Here is a 16172-nt window from a genome sequence, read left to right as displayed (position 1 = left end):
TGGAACAGTTTGGTGAAAGAATTGATCCAAGATCAGTTATGAAAATATTCATGGACATTCAGAAGGAAGAAGATGAGTTAGTACCTACTTTTAATCTTAGGTTTGCTAGGGCATTGGATGACATTCCTAGCAGTTATAAACCAAATGATGCAGTATGCCTAGTTTTTTATTTGGTTGCATTTAAAGAACAGAGCTATTTGCTAGGAGATAAGGATTTTAAAACCTTACATCAGGCTTATAGGATAGCAATGGAGATTGAAAACAATTTGAAATATGGAATCCCTAGGGGATACCTATCTGCAAGGGTATATTATCCTAAGATGATAGGGTTTGAAGCAAAGCATGAATATGAAACTAAAGGACCATGTCAAGACTTGTATATTCCTACTAATTACATTAGCCCTGTTATTGATTATGATATGAATAAAAATATGAGTGAAGAGAACTTATCCCAGATAGTGGTTATTCCTCATATTGATGAAGAAGAGGCTAATGAGAGAATGTCTGACATATTAGATGAAGAGACGGATATGGTGTTAATCACTTTATTGAAGGACAACAACAATGATTTCTCCAGGGAGAATACCTCATAGGAAATTGGTTTGTAGCCTTGTGTTTCAGATAGATATGACAGTGAGTATGAAGAATTAGAAAGTTTTGTGTCTAAAGAGGATATGGGTTTTCAGGTTTGTAATAATTAAAATTCAGATGATGAGATACCATCAGCTTTTGATGATAAGATCTATGAGGATTGTATTATAGGTTGTTGTTCTAGTTCAGATTCATATTTTTTTTCCTGATAAACCTGAAGATGAGATTATAAATAACTTTAGTGAAAATATCAATGCATTATTTGATGAAGATACAGACGAAGATCAATTGGTGCTCTATTACAATATTTTTGAGAAGGGTCTTCATATTATTCTTAACCCTTTATATGAAGAAACAAATGAAAATCTGGAGATTATTGCGTCAACTTCTGATATAGAATATTGTGAAGATGAAGGTGTAATATCTAATTCAAAGGTAGGTAACAATGAATAGTCTTCCCCTATTGCTGATATTGTTGACATTAGATTGGAAATAGAGCAAGAAAATGAAACATATGAAGAGGTCATCTATGATCCTTTCCTTCCCCTTGATAACAACTTGCTTGATATGATCAATAAGAAAGAGGATTCTTCAGAAAGTCCTCATTTCAGCAGGCAAGTTGATAATGCAAAAGAGACATGTATTTTCAGTTATGTGCTAGATATGAGATTTTCCTTTTCCAACAAGATGATGTATTTGCAGAAAAGGATATCATTTGTAGTCAGGATGTGTTCTATATTGAGTATACAACATATATTTCACAAAATAGTAGATGTTTTGTATCATTGCACAGTTTTTTAGGTTTTCAATAGTAAGTGCAATGATAAAATTAAGCATAGTGGATAGATAGAAATAGCCAGCAAATTTGAAAAAGGGTTTTCCACTTATGTTATTAGATTATATTTCATGCTTTCAAAATAAAATCATGTTTATGACAGAGAAAAGCATTGGTTGACATTGGCGGAAGGCTTTGGGCCATCACACTTGGTTTGATCCTACAGGCCACAAGTGAATTGGGGTAGAGTGATTTTATTTGACTCTATGCCCAATGGAGTTATGAATAAATCCCCTCTTAATTTCCTATTCATGGACAATTTTGAGGTTCTACTTTTCTCAAAGTAGTTGTTATCCATGAGCATTAGATAGGTTTGCTTTGGTAGTGTAGTTTCTTTTTGTTGAAGTTATCCTGTCTAGATAATTTCTTCTTGGTTTTCCGTGCAGTTGGTCTGCTTTACTCAAAGATTATTGTGTCTCGTTGCATTCCTAAGAAATGAGCATCCCTAATAGAGCCACTGCTAGCCATGCAAATTGATTGCATGAAATTTTCAAATTTAAGCCCAAAACATTGATTTTTCAGGTTTTTACTTACATCCTCTGAGAATGATTCAACGTCTAGGGTTTAGGGTTTATCAAAACTTCTTACATTTTTGTGAAGAAAACCTAGAAATAATATATTTTGTTGTTTATTTTTCCCACTTAAAACTGAGGGTACCCTTTCCATGAGTGGGGCCATTATATTCTCTAAGTAAAATATTGATCGAACGGTTCGTGAAATAAAATTGCCTAAGTCAAGTGCATAACTTCCCTATTACCAGTCCCCTTCTAAATATTTATGCCCGCTCTTATATTTTCCTAAGTCTGGAAAGTACTAAATACCCCGACTGCATGTTAAAGAAAGGATAGATCCAATGGCTAGCACTTCCCCACAATCAGAGATGTGGGGATTTTAATGACCACAGCATCACGAGATTGTGTCACATGTTATCAATAAAAACCGACAAGGTTAGCAGCATAACCAGTCGAAAGCTTTGTAATATCTATTCACAAGCAGTAAAGGTTGGTCTACTAATAGTCCCATCAATTTGCACCTGCTCAAAATGAATGAGGATGTTTTATCCTGAGGTAAAAGGTGCTCGACTTTTAAGTCCTGGAGGAGTTGACGGGAAGTGTGCAAAGCAGTAAAGATTGAATAGATCGGATGGCCCTAGTATTCTCATGATGGAAGTTCCAGGGAGATTACGGACCACAGCATCACGAGATGATGCCATGTGTCCCTGGCTGATCTGGAATGCTTGTAGGGGGGTTGCTAATGGAGCTTGGTTGAAGAATGATATGGCATTGTCCAATCAAGATTTTGTGGGTCCACAAACAATTGGAAAGTCAAATTGCTAAGTTGGTAGGAAATGACCATTAGATTTGCCAAGTTAGATGAGATCTACAGCTGAGCTCTAAATGAGAAGTTTGGAAGGATTTTGGAGAAACCAATTGTAGCTCACTGGAAAGGGAAAAATGAATGGGATTCAAACTTGTTGATTCAAGATTGATTTGATAGTCAAAGATGATAGCTCAGAGATTTGAAAGGATTTGGATAAGCTTCTAGTTCAGGTGTGATGAATCGTGAGTTCTCTGATAAATTCAAAGATTTTCTTATTGATAGAAATCCTGAAAGTAGGAGACTGTAAACTGAAAAAGAGGAATAAGATCAGAACAAAATCATTCACGTAAGGTGAATGCATGCCAGTGGCAATAGAGTGATGGCCTAGGAAATGGTGGTGACTTCAGTTATAGGCATAATTGCTAGAATCCATAGCTGACAAGCTGAGCAAAAGATATCAAAGTGATGATTCTTAACATGGACTAGCACCGCCATATTTAAAGGAATTTATGGTTATATTTTCACTAGATAGATGATAAAATGGGTAGAAACAAATACAAATTTCTTCATCTTTCTGAGAACAGTTTTTCATCAGTAAGAGGATGGTGTTTGAACAGAACTATGAATGGAGTCATTGCATATTTTATGACACTGGATGGATGATCTTTCTCTGGTTTGATGTTGTTTATTGCCAAAGAGGATGTGAAAGCTCAGGGGATTTCCAGAGGGGTTGTGAAATCCTTTTCTTTTTAAGAAAAGTCACCTCAGGCCTATTCCCCACTCTTACTTTGCATTTCGTTGGGAGAGTGTTCCAAGAGGGAGTTCATGGGGAACTGAAAGAAGGATTTGTTCAGGTGAGGACCGGTAGCTAGTCATCTCTGCAGCATCAGGGAAGATACAATGCCTTCTCAACAAATCCTATTTACCCCCAAGTTCCTCTTTCCATTTTCTCTGATCCGGGGCATAAAGGCTGGAGATTTTCCTTTAATTTGGAGGGAAAGTCTTGTTTCATGTCGGGATCTGTTTTCCTTTTTCAGGAAGAGAAATGTTATGGAATAGACTGAGCATCTCAGGGTCCATCCAGGAGTGTCTGGGTGATATTGGCACGGCTCAAGTATTTTTTTTTCTACCAATAATCAGTTGGAAATTTTAGTTCCACCTCATCATAGGCATCGATATGCAGATAAGGAGTGATTTGTAAAAAGAATTGTGTACAGCCTTCAAGGCTCGGTTTTATTGACAAGTGTATTATGACCTAAAGCTTGTCGCTCTCTTGTTTTCTATATAAGGGAATTCATGCCCATTAGTTAGGGTCCGGATTTTTAGAGAAAGATCTCTGTAAAATAGATCTTTTCTATAGGGTTAGGTCCAAACATAGTTCTAGAGAGTCGTAGGAAATAACTGGGACTATAATGTTATTTTGCAAAGCAAAAAGTAATAGAATAGTTGGAGATGTTGGCATATGCACACTCCAATGAGACATTGTAGGTGATTGAAGGTTTTGTCATTGATGGAAACCTTACAATCCTATGGCACCGGCAAGATAGTTCACCGGCACTAGAAGGATCAGACTCTACACCGGCACTCAAACCACCAGCACCGGCAGAGAAAGAAAGCATACCGGCACAGAGGCCGATAGGATTTTTGTTATATTATATTTTGTTTATTATTGTAAAATCTTTGTAAGTCAACTTGGCATCATTGTAAAATGACTCTTATATAAGAGAGATCATTATAGAACATTTGTAAGTAAAAAAAGAAGAATATATTTAGGCGAAATAAGGTAGACCTATTATGCAAATTATAGGTTAAGGGTTTTATGTAAGAAGTAGAGCAGAAACTGGTACTGGATATGGTATTATAGATGCTATTCTGAAGTATTACAAGACACTAGATTTGTATAATCCCTTTTGTAAGTTAGTGAGACTTCCCATTTTGTATTTGAGTAGTGAGCTCTAGGCAGTTGGCCTTCCTGCATGTGCAGGCCCCTCTTGTAAGTAATATTCTCTTATTGGCCAGTAAGTGAATATTGTGGGTCACAAATCCCACCAAGGTTTTTCCCACATTGGGTTTCCTCGTTAAAACATTGTGTTATGGTGTGTTTTTCATGTGGATTCTTTTCATTCTATTTATTGCATTATTTCTTACATACTGGTACACTGATAGTATGTTCTACATGTTTTAAGTTAAGAAATTCAATTCACCAGTTAGATACTGATTCACCCCCCCCCCCCCCCCTCTCAGTATCTATGGGAATCCTAACAATTGGTATCAGAGCTTGGTCCTCTATTTTTTAGAAGCCTAACAGCTTGAGAAAGATCTTGACACCGGTAGAGATGGAAAATATGATGAAGCAACTAGAAGCAGCTCTCTCAGACTATGATGCAGAAAAATTGAAAAATATTAAACTAGAAGATGATCTAAAGGTAGCCCAGGATATCATTCAAGCACTTCAAGAAAATCTTACTATTTCAAGAAACAAGAGAAGAGAACTTTATGAAAAGATGCAAAATGAGAATGATGAAAAGGAATCACTTAATGATATGATAAACAAGCTGAAACAAGAGAACATGACAACAAAGAATGAGATGCAGGATATGACTATGAGATTTTGTAAAGAAATTGGAGATAGAAAGAAGAATGAAGAAGATTTGACCAGAAGACTAAGTGACGCTGCAAATGAAAACATAAGACTTAGTTATGAAAATGATTTATTGAAGACAGATCTGATGCACACTCAGAATGACTCAAATGAACTGATGAGGCAAAAAGAAGTCTTAGAAAGATAACTAGATACTGCAAATCAACATAAAGAGAAATTCAAGAAAAGCTCAGAAGAACTTGGTAACTTGCTAAAGAATCAAAAACCTAAAGGTGGCACTTCTGGAATTGGCTTTGAAGTTGGTGAAAGCTTTAGTACTACAAACACACAAGATCATAGAAAACCGGTAAGGCAACCTAATGCTTATAAATTCAATGGAAAATGATTTAACTATAATAAGTATGGTCGTAGAGAAAATGAATGTAGATCTAGAAATTATCAGAATATCAACACACCCATCGGTCAATGTTCAAAATGCAACAAAGTTGGTCATAACTCTGAAAATTGCAGAATGAATGTGAGATGTTATGTTTGTGGAAGATTTGGACACCTATCTAATCAATGTAGAACACATACCAGCATAGGTTATGGGAAAGCTATTCAGAAGAATAATGTGACTTGCTATTCATGTAACAAAATTGGGCATATTGCTAAATTTTGTAGAAGCAAGTCCTCACCGGTAGACAACAAAGGTCCTAGTTTGAAAGGAAAAGAAAAAGTTGAAGAGGTTAAGCAAGAATTCTCAAGACAATGGATTAAAAAGTCAGACCTAAATATTGTTGGGAATACTCCTCCACCGGTAGAGCCAATAAACACTCCACCGGCAGGACAAAGTAGTGCTTCACCGGCAGGATAGAGTAATACTCCACCAATAGGAACTTCTTCATCAAATTGAAGAAAATTTTCTTGAGGGTTTGGCAATCAAATGAGACATATGCTATAATTCCCTCGGTTAATGGTGACAAGTTGGAAATTACTTCTATATCGGCAAACAATGTTAAGTGACTACTTAACTGGCATACATTAAATATGGTAGATGGCAAATAAACATTATAAATTTATGGTTTTGGCTCCATTTCATTTCACCGAGATTTCAAACATTCGAAGAGTGCAAAATTTGTAGAGCTAAGGCATTTTGAGCAAAGAGGCAAAGCACTTCAACAATCAATCCATCCAAAGGCAGAAAAAGGTATTTATCATCATGGCATCCTCCTCTACACCTGAATTTATAGCAAACCCTACAGTAGTCGAGGTTATAAAATGCCCTAGGCCCATATTGAAGTTAGTTCTTGAGGTAGCTAAGAAAGATGACAATGTAGGTGCTTTTTCCCAAATTCCAAAAGGAGTTGTTTTCGTAGAAGATCCTCGAATATACATTCATTGCAACACAGATGAATTAGGAGATGAAGAAATTAAAAAAATGTATAAGACTGGTATATGTGACAATTCCGGTAATGTAAAACCTGAACATAAAGTTGTTGAAACCCTAGGATTCACTGAAATCCTCTGCATTCTTGAATTTCCCAAGGAAGTGATTAGGATAGTTTTAAGCAGGGTACATGGTTCATTCTTTTGGCTTGATTCAGTATAAAAAATTATAAAGGAAGTTGTGAAAGAAGTAACAGGGTTACCTTCCACCGGTAATAGACCAGACAAGACTAAGAAGGTCTCCTAACTGGTGCAACATCCAATAGAAGGTCTCTGAGAGTTAATGATGTGACTGATATAAATGTGAGATTTATTAGCATGATTTTAGGGTACAAAGAAACTCATGCAAACAGACTTAACTCAATTTCCAGTTTATGCATTAAGAGTGCTTATGACATGGTTAAAGACAATGTAAAAATTGTTGTATGTGAATGGTTAAAAGATGAGTTGATTGATAACTTAGGCAAAATCAAGAAGGATAAGAAAGGAACTTTTAGATTTGGAAATCTACTTGTATGCTTGATGCTACACATAACCAAACAGGTTCTCGATATAGGAAATAAGAACCTTGGATTTGATATACCAGTAGGAAAACATTTAACAGACCTATTCAATAACATGGGTGAAAACAAAGAAAAGAATATTCATGACTATTTTCAAGCACTAAAGATTAGGATGAACAAAAGAATCAGACTATCACAGAAGATTGTCAACAAATACAAGGATGAAATATGTTTTGTGATCAAAAAGGATGAGATCTGGATGGAAGCAGTCATCCCAAGAACAATTTGGGTAATAGAGATGGGTTATGAGACTGATGATCATATAATTGAAACTTATGCTAAAGCACTTCTAGAAGCACCAAATGAACCAAAGGAAGAAGTATTTGGTAGTGCTGAGACCATAGAAAGTCAAATTCGGGCTAAGAAGAGAGTGAAAAAGGTTGAAGCAGTTGTGAGAAGAGGTTCTAGACAAGATAAGGCTATTAAAGAAGATGTACTGACACAAACCGGTATCACTGAGGATGAGTTAGGAACTCTACAGTCTGAGACTCACCTATCACCGGTAGCTACTTCTTCAGAGAATGACATGCTTACAACTTTCAAAAGAGTTGTAAGGAAAAGGAATCCTTCACCAGCATCCACACCCTCACCTAGAAGGACTAGACAAAAACAAGAGGTAGTGAGGTCTCCGATTAGAAAGACAACACCAAAGAAAAAGTTGACACCAAAGAAGAAGAAGACTAAACAAAACATGGCCCCTCTTGAAAAATTGCTCTATGAAATCACAGAGGAAGGGAAACTCAAGAACATAGGAAAGGTCTATGATACACTATCAGCAGATGAAAAAGAACAAGTTGAAAATAGTGTCATCTTACACATGCACATCTATAAGAAGTTCTTAATGGAAGTAATAGATGAACTACCAAATGAATTGTTCAAAATACTAGAAGCAAGAAGACAAGCTATTGTAGAGCTTGATAAGAAAATCAAAATTGAAAAGTTACTTGTTGTTTACCTAGTAAACTCACCTAAGGAGATAGATGACTTAATTGCAAAAGCCAACCAGTCAGTATTCTCTACTGCACACCGGCATATTGCATTAATGGTTGGAAGAGTGAATGAAGTAACAGAGGAAATAGAAAATGCATGGGACATATTCCTTGTTGAGAAATAAAAATAGGAAGAGTACAGGAACCCCAAACCAATAGAGGGATACGAGAAGGAGAAGGACAAAGATAAGGGTAAAGGAAAGGTTGGTGGACCTCCGAGCATCAAAGTAAAAGACAGCTTACTCCCACCGCCTCCAATTACATCACCGGTAACAACTACTGAAGATCAACCAGCAGATGAGAGTATGGACATAGAGGATACAAATCCTAAGCCTGAGGTACTATACACAGTTGATGTTGATACACAAAAAGTCAACATTATGATAGACAAAGATACAACCGGCAAGACAGATATGGCTAGTGAGCCACCGATAACTAACAGCATTGACAATACTGAAAGAAAAGTTGAGGTTGATAACACAGAGCAACAGGTAGAGACTCAGACTGAGACTAAAATAGAGCAACAAATAGAGAAACAAGCAGAGCAATAGGCTTTAGAACAGGAATAGGTTCACATGGAAACAGTGCCACTGACAATAGGAGAAGATCAAAAACCATTGCTCAAAGAAATGGAAACATAGACTGACCTACCAGAGGTCACTACAAGATTGGTTACTTCCTCCACCGATGGAATTCAGAATGTTGGTTCCTCCTCAACAGGTTACAAATCAACAAATGTAACTAAAGTACTTTTGGACTCCATCAAAAGGATAACAGATTGTAGTTCACAGGCTTATAAAGCTATAGATGACACAATCCCAATTTTGAAGATGATAGCTCCTCATTGTAACATAGACAATAAGGATTCTTTAAGCCAACTTGACACTTTGTCGAAATACATCACTGAGAACACAGTGACTGTTGAGCAAATAAAGGAAGAGGCATTGAAGGATAAGTTAGAAATTGAAAAGCAAAAATTCTTTGAAGATTAGATAAAGAAGTGTACTAGGGAATTTGACACACTTCTACCAGAACTATGTAACTTATTGAAGGAATTTAAAACTCTGTACAAAGATGCTTGCAAGACAAACTTTTTGACAGTAGACATAGATAAGAAAATGAGCAAGATACAGGATGAAATCAATAAACTTGCTGACAATTTTGTTAACTCACCTAATACATTATCAGTTTTTGAACAAAGGATAACAAGTTTTGAGGAAGAATTACTTAAGTTAGAAAGAGAAAAGGAGAGATTAGTAAATAAGGCAAAGAATTTGAGACTAAGACTGAGTCCAAGATTGGATTATCTAGAATCTTTGCAGAAGGAAATATCTGAGGCACTAGTACAGGGACATAGAACACCGGCAGAGCATATGCAGCACCTCACCGGTATAGTTCAAAGAACATAGACAACAATAAAGGACAACAAGAAATTTATGGGAAAGTATAAAATTGAGTTTGGGAGATCTTTTTCAAATTATAACCACCCAGTTACAAGGATGAGACTACAACTCTACTAACATCTTGATAACCTTTGTCATTGATGCCAAAGGGGGAGTAGTAGTATGAGAAAATAACCGGCAAAAGACTTATCTGCTCAGGGGAAGTTCTTATATTTTTGGTAACATATTTTTTGGAAACATTTTTGGATTACAAGTTTTGGATACACTTTTGAATTTTCTCATGAGTGTTGCCATCAATGCCAAAAATGGAGATTGTTGGCATATGCACACTCCAATGAGACATTGTAGGTGATTGAAGGTTTTGTCATTGATGGCAACCTTACAATCCTATGGCACCAGCATGATAGTTCACTGGCACTAGAAAGATCAGACTCTACACTGGCACTCAGACCACCGGCACCAACAGAGAAAGGAAGCATACCAGCACAGAGGCCGATAGGATTTTTGTTATATTATATTTTGTTTATTATTGTAAAATCTTTGTAAGCCGACTTGGCATCATTGTAAATGACTCTTATATAAGAGAGGTCATTATAGAACAATTGTAAGTAAAAAAAGAAGAATATATTTAGGCAAAATAAGGCAGACCTATTATGCAAATTATAGGTTAAGGGTTTTATGTAAGAAGCAGAGCAGAAACCGGTACTGGATCTGGCATTATAGATGCTATTCTGAAGCAGTACAAGACACTGGATTTGTATAATCCCTTTTGTAAGTCAGTGGGACTTTCCATTTTGTATTTGAGCAGTGAGCTCTAGGCAGTTGGCCTTCTGTCATGCCCAAAATTTAGGCAAAAACGGAATGAAATTTTTTTTTTAAAAATACAAATAAATTAACCAGCTCGCTTACACGACAAGCGTTAATGGATTTGCCATATCTATATTTGAGCTAATTCTGAAACGAACCAAGCATCGATTTTTTTGTTAATCATATTTGCGGAAATCTAACTGGTTAAATTTTATCTTCACGAGATACCTAACCATTAAATTTTATTAAATCAATCACGTTAAAGATTTAGGGGGAAAGGATTAATTCAATCTCCAATAGGACTATATAGTCTAAACATCTATTTTAATTTAGAAAATAATAATAATCATATTCGTTGACATTTAATTTGGATAATTAAATCCACAAGGGTAAGATTAATTACGAGTAGCTATTACTTGTCTCTAAATATGTCAATTAAAAATTAACCATTCTAACCTCAAATGGAAGGTGTTTAAATTTCTCCAATTATATTCCATTTTAAAATTTAATGTCCAATAAGTATTTATTACCCTTAATATATTTAAAATTAAAGGACTAGGCTTTATTTTAAATTTTATACATATTTTTTTTCTTTCTATTAATAACTCAATTAAACTCCTTTAAATACATACTCCAAAACATATAACCTACATATATATATATATATATATATATATATATATATATATATATATATATATATATATATATATATATATATATATATATATATATATATTAATCCTTTAAAACATATTCTTCCAAAATCAAGATCAATTCTGTTCCCCAACCCTAATTAGGGATTCTTTTTTTTTTTTAAATCTAAATTTATTTACCTTTCCTCTTACCCTAGCTCTTAACCGAGCTAGGGTTTTCTCTTCTTAAAACTTATTATATTTTTTTTTAAACTAACCGCATTACCCCGCAGGGCGGCCATGGCGGTGGTCGGATTTGGGCACACGCAGGAGGAAATGGCGACGGGTGGAGGTCGGCGCCGCCGGAGACACCACTGTGCAAGACACAGTGGGCTCGGCCACCGGCCACTGTCCACCGCACAGTGAGCACGGCCACCGGCCACTGTGCAATGCACAGTGAGCTCGGTTTGCCGGCCACTGTGTAACACACAGTGCGCTCAGCCCGTCAGCCACTGTGCCATGCACAGTGCGCTCGGCTGCTGGCCACTGTGCATTTCACAGTGTGCTCGGCTCGGCCAATACCCACCGCAAGCAAGTTTTTTTGTTTTAAATAAAATAAAATAAAATAAAATAAATAATATAAATATATATATATATGTTTATATTTATATTTATATTTATAAATATATATATATAGTTATATATATATATATATATATATATTTATATTTATATATATATATGTTGGTTATTACAAATTAATAAAAAAATACAGAAAGAAGTTATATAATGTTTCTTTTTTTTTCTTTCTTTAATTTATCTAATACAGAGATAAATAATGCATAAATATCAACATTCTGATTTTATTTTAATCTGTTTAATATCAAAGGTATAAATTGACCCCTTTTTTTTTTTGCTAAAATTTGAAGCAAATAAATGTAAAATAAAATCACAGCAAAGTAAATAGATGTAGATTTATTTCCTGAATTAAAGTAAACATTGATATCAATGAATTTAATAGCAATTTAACAATCTACAGTTTAATAACTCAAGTTAAGGAATTAGTAGAGAGGGATGCTTAAGATTTTTATTCCTAAAATTAAATGAGTAATTTCTTTTTTTTGCAACTATCATTTTCGAGGATCCAAAAACACAAAAATCTTACAATAGGAAATTTATACTACAATATATGCCTTAAAACGACATGCATACAACCATTTAAATATTAACAATAAATATTATTCATATTTCTTTTTCTGCAAATAGAATGAAGATATGATTAATGTAAAAGCTGATTTTTCCATATTTCAACAAAGCAACTTTTGCATGCAAATCAAGCAATCTTTTTTTTCAAAATAGAAAATAGAAGCAATACTAGTTTTTTACAACTTTTTTCAATATTCTGCAACTTTACAAGATGTTTCTTTATTTAACTATAATGCTAAATCTCATGTCCTATTTCGAGATTACAACTTGCCTCTCATTCATCGAATGAGGTATATTTCTACTAACAAATTTAAACAAATATCTGCAAATGGATTTAAGTATCTTCAACAATAATCTTCTGCATCTTATCACTGTTCCTATTCTCTTCTCCTGACTTTCCTGCATAATAAAACACAATATGACCACGGAGTGCTCACCTCCCAGCCTAGGCTAACTGGTAGCCACCCCCAAGCTCGGAGAATCAAGTCCTAGACGGGTAACAAACAGGCAACACATAGAAGGCAAAATACATACAGATTTTCAGACACACTCCCAACTTGGCTTCACAGCACCACACTTTGGTGATGACCTTTAAGGGTGGTAGTGGACCAATACCCTGAGGAGATCTGCAAGTATGGAAAACAAGTAGCCACCTCATGGCAAAATGAATGTATCAAGAATCTCAACCCCTTATTCCTTATGCCCCCCAAAGGCATTCTAGCCTTATATCCCTCCTTATGACCCCCACTGCACAAACAGGCCATGCAGCAAGGGTCACACAAAGATCCCTTGTGATCGCTCTCAAACGAGAGTCTCTCACTCGAGGGTTGTCACTGCTACCACCCACAAGATCCTCTTCTCTCCCAAGAGTAAGAGGTCTTGAGAAAACTCCCAAAACACATCAAGCAAAATGCAAAATTTCAATGAATACCTAAAAAAAGCCATTCAAGAAACTCAGATTTCTTCACCAATCAAACACTCAAACACATGCAAGAAAATAACCATTTTAATGAATAATCAGACCAACCTTAATCTGCCCAATGGTAGTTTGATATTTGAGGAAGAGCTGCCCAATCCACGGTTCTTCTTCTTCTACCCTTAGTTAAAAAATTTTATTCCAAATCTATTCTTTTCTTTTCAAAATTTCTCGTCTCCAAAAATGGAGAGTGGGTGATTACCCTCAAAATCTCAAAATCTTGCTTAAGAAGCTCTTTCTCTAAGTTCTCACGAGTTTCTAAAAACCAAAAAGGAAAGAAAAGAAAAATGCAAAAAGACTCTCATTCGAATAGGAAAAAACTAAATTAGATTTGACTTCTAATTTTCAATTTTCGCACAACTCAAAAAAACCAATTTTTAAAGCGTCAAAAAGATCATTTAAAAGTAGAAACTTGCCTAAAATTACACCTAACCCCTAGGTATACCTTATGGGCTTTAGGAAATGCTATTAAACTACCCCTAGGTGTTCATTTAACCCATTTTAAACCCCTCTGAAGTTTATTTTCGGGTCAAACATATGTTGACCACTCCAAAGATTATATTCCCAAAGTATTTATGACAACACATTATTTTATTTAAGAAAAACTATAATTAAACATTTTCCCACCAAGAGACAAAATAAAACATTTAAATTTTAAATCCACGCATGTGTCAAGTGACACAAATAAAACACTTCTTCAAAATAAAACATGAAATTGTCTCTTGTGGTTTTTACACATTAAATTTAAATAACACTAAACACTCATGCAACATATACTATTACGAATAAAATACAACCCAAACGGGGTGTTGTCTCTCCAAATAGACAACCCCTGGCTCACGAACATACATAAGTCTAGGTTTGATTCTCCGTAATTTCCATGGTCACATGGTAAATTTCCTGCGCATCTCAATTTACACATTAGTACTTTCAGATATCCACATATAATGTAAATCAAAGGAAATAACAATACACATCATCACTTGCATACCTTTTTCATCTGCACAGATTAAATACATCTTTTATCAAGCAAATTCACATAAGCAATTTCATCCCAATTCACATAAACTAACCATACATCATATTTCTATATTCATAGTAAAGTCCTGCAAATTCAATAACGACATCTATCATTGCAATATCATCCTATCTAACAATCATGTAGTGTTCTACCTCATAAAGCATATAAGTAAATCATCAAATCATAGCAATGTTATCCAAATCCTGAAATCATATAAGTTCTAAGTCTCAAAATGCATCAAAATAAAGTATCCATAATAGTCTAAATATAAAATCCACTGAATGTCAGACTGAGTCAAGGTGAGGCCTCACACCTTCCTGCATGTATAGGCCCCTCTTGTAAGTAATATTCTCTTATTGGCCAGTAAGTGAATATTGTGGGTCACAAATCCCACCGCGGTTTTTACCACACTGGGTTTCCTCGTTAAAACATTGCATTATGGTGTGTTTTTCATGTGGATGCTTTTAATTCTGTTAATTGCATTATTTCTTGCATATCGGTACACTATTATAATGTGTTCTACATGTTTTAAGTTAAGAAATTCAATTCACTAGTTAGATACTGATTCAACCCCACCCCCTCAGTATCTATGGGAATCCTAATAGGAGATTCCCCTTTTTCAAGTGGGTCATTTTGTATTTGAATTTGTTGGCTATCATCTGCTAAAAGATAGCTTATGATATTAATGCAAATATAGTTTCCTAATCTTTACTCTCCTGTGTGTGATTTTATCTTCTTTTAAGCAAATGGGATCAAGGGTTTCGTTTGTTTATTACATTGTTATGATGTATGTATTCTTCTATTCAATGCTTTAGTACAAGGGGTTAATTAAAATGCTTGAATAAGATTATAGAGGAAATAAGGCTCGCCATAGGATTTGATAAGTAGTTTAGATGAAGGATTATAAGCAAAGAAATACTTTAAGGCAATATTGTTTCAGGTAAGACTAGCTATTAGATGAAGTTTTATCATATTTTCAGTAACACTTTTCATAGACTCTATAACCCAAATGAATAAGGCATAGGTATTCGCTAGCAAATCTCATTTGGTTATTAGTTTCTGGTTTCATCTTCTTTATGATCTCTCAGAGCGAATCTTATAAACAATCAGAACAATCATTTGCTAAGATTTATGTATTTTTTGAAAATAATGTCACCCTCTCTCATACTCCAGTTTAAGGTTGAGGATCACTGAAGGATTTTCCATCCTTGAGCATTCTCCCTTTCTATTGAGTCCTATTATGAGATAATGTTCTTTTTTTTCAGAAAGTTTTTGAGTATCCTTGCGGAGAGCAGGAATTTCGTACTGAAGGGATCTATCGGTACTGGTGTTGATTGGTTCGGGTGGGAAGAGTCTATACATAACATGGGTTCAAATAGAACCCCCCGTGCTTCACCGCCCTCTTATTCCCACCCACCCATGTTGGACGTCTAGAATCCACCTTGCCATGACATGACGAATAAGAGATTGGTCCAATCCTGACATATATTGATAGTTGGAGGTGGCTCTCCATAGATATTTGGAGGAAATCAGCTTGGTCTCTACCCTGTAAGCAATGTAAACCCGTCATCCATTTTGGGAACCAACAACGGGATGTAACTTGATGGCTGGCATGACCATCACATATTATAGTCCTATTGTGTGTAACAACTCTCTATCCTCTGGCATAAGCCTTTGTATCTGACTCTAAAGGCTCCAAAATGTATGGCTAGCAGTGTGCTCTCGCATGTAGGGGAGAATATGCAAAACAAAATAATCCAATCATCAGTATTAGCTCATCAATCATCATTATCTAA

Source organism: Cryptomeria japonica, chromosome 9 (genome assembly GCF_030272615.1).
Source record: "Cryptomeria japonica chromosome 9, Sugi_1.0, whole genome shotgun sequence".
NCBI classification, from domain to species: domain Eukaryota; kingdom Viridiplantae; phylum Streptophyta; class Pinopsida; order Cupressales; family Cupressaceae; genus Cryptomeria; species Cryptomeria japonica.
This window is presented reverse-complemented; position numbering follows the sequence as displayed.